The sequence below is a fragment of the Pteropus medius genome, unplaced genomic scaffold, assembly GCF_902729225.1.
Source record: "Pteropus medius unplaced genomic scaffold, Ma_sr-lr_union100, whole genome shotgun sequence".
Lineage (NCBI taxonomy): Eukaryota > Metazoa > Chordata > Mammalia > Chiroptera > Pteropodidae > Pteropus > Pteropus medius.
Genome location: NW_024356335.1, coordinates 2,980,415 through 2,986,321, shown reverse-complemented (window position 1 = coordinate 2,986,321; position 5,907 = coordinate 2,980,415).

Sequence of the window (5,907 nt, the reverse complement as noted above, 5' to 3'; positions counted from 1 at the left end):
GGATTAGACCAACGGATCAACGCAGCAGTAATTAACGTTCATGTGCTGGAAACCTGACTTACCACAAAACTGGTTTTTCAGACCACTGGGAGAGGACGAACTATTCGGTATAAGGTGCTTGAATATTGGTTATCCATAAGAGAATATGAAATTGGAAAACCTGAAATTAGATTCTTGTCTCACCAAAATAAATTTATGATGGATTGAAAATTTTAACGCGAAGGTCAAAACTTTAAAATTTCGGAAGAAAATGTAAGAGGATATCATTGTGACTCGAGTAGGGAAGGATTTTGTAAGTAAGACAAAAAAAAAAGCACAAACCATAAAAAGAATGATAAACTAGGCTACATCACAATGAAGAACTTTTATTTCACAAATTGGAAAAAGTCATCTGCCATGGATTTGTATCTGGAATATATATATTTAAATATATATTTTAAAAGCCCTAGAAGTACATAAGAAAAAGACAAGAGGAAAAAAAAAAAAGAAAATTGAGCAAAAGACATGAATAGGCATTTCACAAAACACAATTAGAGAATATGCATGTGAATAAATGCTCAACCTCATTAATAATAAGGTAGCAGCAAATTAAGATCATTTGGGGCTGGTCAAAATCAATAAGTATTGTCGAGGCTGGGGAGCAATAAAAACTCTTATTGATTGCTGGTAGGAGCGTAAATAGCGAAGTCATTTTGGAAAACACTGACTTTACCTTATAAAATTGACCCGTGTGTATCTTGGTGACCCAGTAACACCCCTACCAGGTTCTCTTCTGGAAAAAACTCTGGTAGTTGTGTGCTTTAAAAGCCATGTAGATGGACACTCATCGCAGCATTGTTCATTCTAGTGAAAAACTGAGAAAACCCAAATATCTTCAATAGGAGAATAATAAATAAGCGGTGTGTTATGTAGCACCGGTAATGACTACATGCAACAATGTGGATGAATATGGGCAGAGATATGAGTTCAAAAAAGGAACTAGCAAAAGATATGAATGGTACGTTATCACTTGTATAAAGCTCAGAAACAATCAAAACTGAGTGATATATCATTTTAGGGGATCAGCAATTAGCCAAAATGCAGGGGGCGGGGGGGGGGCGGGACAACAGCAGTCCGTCTTAATATGCTTCCTGCTCAGTGGTAGGAGTCCTCTCTGCAATGGGGCTGCTGGCCAGACCCACCCTGAACGGCGTCCTGGCCCTGAGGAGTCACCACTGAGATTGATTTCGAAAGGGCTCAGGGAGGATGGTCAGGCTCCCAGGGGTGCCAGCTCTTGCACCTGCTTCCATGTCCGGACTCCCTGTGGATGCCCCCCGCCCCCGCCGCCCTTCTTCCTGCTTCTTCTCCTGAACTTTCTGATGTTCATCAACTTTCTAGACCTGTAATCTACAAAATTTCTTCCCCACACTCTGTGAAGGGGAGGTCGTCAATCTTGAAAATGAAGCCACTGCCTTTCCTTCCCTTCCCCATCTTCCTACCTGTACCCGCTGGCTGGGTGGACTTATAAGTTACTGACCACTCCGAGCTCTGCTCTTCTCCCTGGACAACACAAGGCAATGATGGGAGAGGCACGGATCGTGCCTGTGATAGGGCTGGGCTGGCCCATGAGAAGGAGGGTGGCTTTCTGGCCCTCAGTCTCCCTTTCTCTCTGCTTCTCTTGTCCTGTCCTGTCCGAACCAATCCACTGGCTGGTGCCTGGGTAGGTAGCAGCTTAGGACGGGCCGCACCTTTCAGCTCTGCTGTTGAGTCCTCTCCTGGGAAGATGCCTTCTCATCTGTCCTCCAGGCCATTCCGAGGCACCCCTTGGCTTGGAGCCTGGTCTGGTGAAGCCTGCCCCACCCCTGAGAAGGACAGAGTTGCAAAAAATTGGGGCTTTTCCTGTCTGTCCTGGCCTGCCTTCTAGGCAGAGTTCCTTATTTACGCTGGTTACCTGCCTCCTCTTAGGGTCTGCCACTCGCTAGCTCTGTGACCTTGAACAAGCTCCTTCATGCTTCAGAGCCTCAGTGTCTTATCTGTAGAATGGGGGTACTGCTACTTGGAGTGAGAATGAAATGAGACCACACCTGAAGGCCCTGGCCCATGATCAGTGCTCAGCACACACACGGGAGCTCTTATCACTGTCCTGGTCATCATCGTTATCATTATTGCTAGGTGTTGGCAGGGCATTTTATAAGCAGATCATTTGCAGTAAGTTTCTGTTCTCCAGAGTTTCGGCTTCACCGTGTTTTTCCGAGCATGACTCCAGTTTTCTGCCCTTGTCACAATCGCTCTGTCTGTGGACATTTTCGTGATGGGTATAACCTGATTATTTGCTTATTAGTAACTCAACACCAGTAATTCACTTTTCCCATTGAACTCTGTTGCTTGTGAAGTAGACCACTGCCTGGCCCTGTGGCACGGGCTCCCGATTCCAGCGGTGAATGAACCGGAGGGGTGTGTGGGACCAGAGGGGACCCCACACCAGGCAGGTGCTTGTGGCCACCAGAGCTCAGGTGACAGGAACTGCTCTTGCAGTGAGGATATGTGTCGTCCATTGGGTGTTTCATGCCAACAGTTATTATTTTCATTTGTTCTCAGAATCTCTGACAATATCCAGTTGAATGGAATCTGCAGGAAAAAAAATGCCCCAAAACAATGTCTCCTCATAAATACTCAGAATCCGTGCCCATGTTAGGTAGGTGTTCACGAACCATATTTCCGTAAACAAAGGGGGATGATGTCGCAAAACCAGGGGTAGAGGTGGTGCAGAGGTCATTTTGTGCTCTGTTGAGAATCATCCTACCTTTTTTTTTTTTTAGCACTGATTTTTATGCCAGAAACCTTGAAATAATACCTCATTTATTTACCCAATAACCCTGTGAAATGGTGTTGGTTTTAAAATCAGGACTCTGGTAGCAAGTAAGAGACTTAAGTCAAAGTAGCTTAAGCAATAAAAGGCTTTATTAGTCATTTGTTAGCCCTTTAACACCCCCATAAACTGAAACCTTGTGGCTGCCTCTCTGTGTCCATCTCTCCTCTTATCTGTCTGTGCATTGGCCATTGTCTCTAGAGCTCCCCCCTGTGGAAAGGAGCATAGCTATCAGCAACCCCGTAACTTGTGATCCAAGAAGGTGCCCCAACTTCACCTTAGGATCAATCATTGGGAGTGGAGTGCTCTGACCAGGAGGCCTAAGCAGGGACAAGCTCCCACTGCCCGTGCCTCGATGCCTCCTCTGGCATGGCCCCTGAGGTCATGGGAGGCCCAGGTACCTGTCGGCCTCAAAGCTTGGGAATAGGAAGGCTGGTGTCACAGGAAACACAGCTCCTTGGTCTAAAGTGGGGGAGCCTTGCTATTGCCAGTGGCAAAGATGGCCCCGCACACCCTCTTTGGGGCCCTTGGGCCCCTTTTGGCTCAGTCTTCTGGGCTGAGGGTTAGCCTCTTGGGTGGGCAAAAGTGAGGGGCACCCATGAATAATCTTAGCCCCACTGTTTGATTGTCCGGGGTCGGATGAACCCTGTGCCCAGCTCGCTTACTCTTGTGACCCTCATAATGGCTCTGTGCTTGCCGTTCAGTTTATAAAGAAACCTAGAGTTGTCCAAGGTCATGGCCAGTGAGTGGCAGAGCTGGGACTGGAGCTTGACAACACTGTACTATGCATTCTCTGAAGCTAAATGGGGTGGGACCCCCCTAAACCCCAGAACCCCAGATCCCCACTAGATCAGTTGCCGCCATGGGTAGGTCCCAGTGACTGAAATGATCAGAACAAAACACTGACTCCTGACTGGGGGCTACCTGCTGTGACCCACATCCCCTGTTCTGGAAGCATCCATAGGGGCCAGAATACTCTGGAGGTGACCTGGATCTTGCTCCAGTGAAAGTCACCTCTTGTGCCTGGGGAAGGCGAGGCTGCCCTGGGTCCTGGGAAGGGCCCAAGCCTGCTGACCTTGCTTGAGCAGGGGTGAAGGAGAAGGGGCCGGGCAGGGCTAGGGGTGGGGGGTGCTCAGCAGTCCCCTACTCACTCCTGTGGTCCTCTGTCTGGGCTCAGGGAGGGCTGATGCCCCAGCAGCCAGGGCATTGAGGATAAGCAGCCTCCATAAGCTTTTAGCTTCCCTGAGCCTCAATTTCCTTATCAATAAAATGGGGGTTGTGACAGTACCTGCCTCCCAGGCCAGTGACGTCAGTGGGATGAGCCAACCAGGGTGGGAGTGGCTGAAGCAAATGCTAAAGTAAAGGTTGCCATTACGCCCCCACCTTACCTGCCTATGTTTTCCTCCTCACGTGTCTCTGTCAGTGCCCCAGCTCTGCCTAGTCCTAGCTGTGTGGCCTCAGGCAGGTTTCTTAGCATCTCTGAGCCTACTTTCCTGTTCTGTAAAACAAGAACGCTCACACCCACTTCTGAGGGTTGTGACGAGGAAAGCCCCGTATCGTTCCTATCAAGCGCCCACACAGTACCTGGCACACAGAGGCCTCAGAGGCGGAGGATTTTTTTGTTTTGTTTTGTTTTGTTTTGTTTTGTTTTGTTTTTGCCTCCTTTCCCTTCCGGCGGTAACCCCAAGCCTCCGTCGTCCAAGCATCATCTCAGAGCCCTGGCTGCCGCTTCGGCTCTCACCTGCCTGACTCCCGATCGCCACCTCGTGGCCTGACGGGTGTCTGCAGGTTTAGTAGGGAAATTCAAACTAGCTTCTTGTCTGTCTTGGGGATTTAGTAGCAAAGCACCCCAAGCTTTGACAAGGGAGACAAAGAGTGAAAGTGAGGTACTACCCAGAGAAAGATGCCTGAGTGTTCTGTACTCCCGCAGGTTCTGAGCTAAGAACTTTTTTGTATCACTTCCTTTCAGATTTGGACCAGACTTTGCTGAATGAAGAAGTAGAGGCTCCTGGGACCATGGTGGGCACGTTAAAAGCTCCAAGAAATTGAAAATGTACGCTTTCTTCATCTAGGGAGTGGGTGCAGGCGTTCTTGTTTCTTTTTTATTATTATTATTATTCCTCTTTAGACCACAACTAAGTACATTACATATACTCCTCTGTATTACTTAAAATCTCATCATGTGTGGACTTCATTTCTAGCCAAATCAGAGGCTGGGATGTATGCCAGGCATCCACCCGCTGCCAAGAACCTGACTGACCCCTGGCATGCCCAGCATGGGCCCTGGCAGCACCAAGATCTCACTTCCTGCCATCTCTGGCCTTCAGACCCTGAATGCAACCTGGGCGTATCCAACTCACTAGTCCCTGGCAGTTCCAACCTCTGAGCATTTGTTCTGGCAGTTCCCTCTTCCAGGAAGTCTTCCTTGATTTCCCAGGCACAGTTGACGAACCTGGTCACCCAGCCCACTCTGAGTCCTTCATGCTTCTCTCGTCACTCTTTCTTATGCTCTACCCAGGCGGGCCTGGGGCGTGGGAGAGTCTGCCATGCAAGGGATGAAGGCCAAAGGGATGAGCAGCAGCGGGACTGTCTCTACTCTCCAGTCAAACCCCAGGGGTTGCACTGAAGTCAAAGACAGAAATAGAGTCCCCCTATCCATCTGTCAGTGCCTGGTGTCAAGGTCTTCCTGGCATGGGGTTCGGGACACTCAGAAGCCTAAGGGGGCATGTGAGGTAGCGTGTGGTACACGGCCAGTCTCCTCTCTCTCACAGAGGCGATGAGTGGAATCCAGCAGCCTCCTGACACTCTGCCTCTCTGCCTGTTGGACTGTCCGCAGGCTGGCCACTGGAACAGCAGGCCAGCTGCACTGCCCAGGTCCAGGGGGCAGTCTGTGAGTGGCAGTGGTGGGAACATGGCCAGTGTGTGTCTTGTTCGAAGCTGCCCACACCCTCTCTGGTCTCGAGAGACTCAGCCCACACTTCCTCTCCTTCCCATGACTTTGCTTTCCGGGATGAGGGGAGAAGGCAGGCGGGAATCAGGGGCGCAATGGATTAGAACAG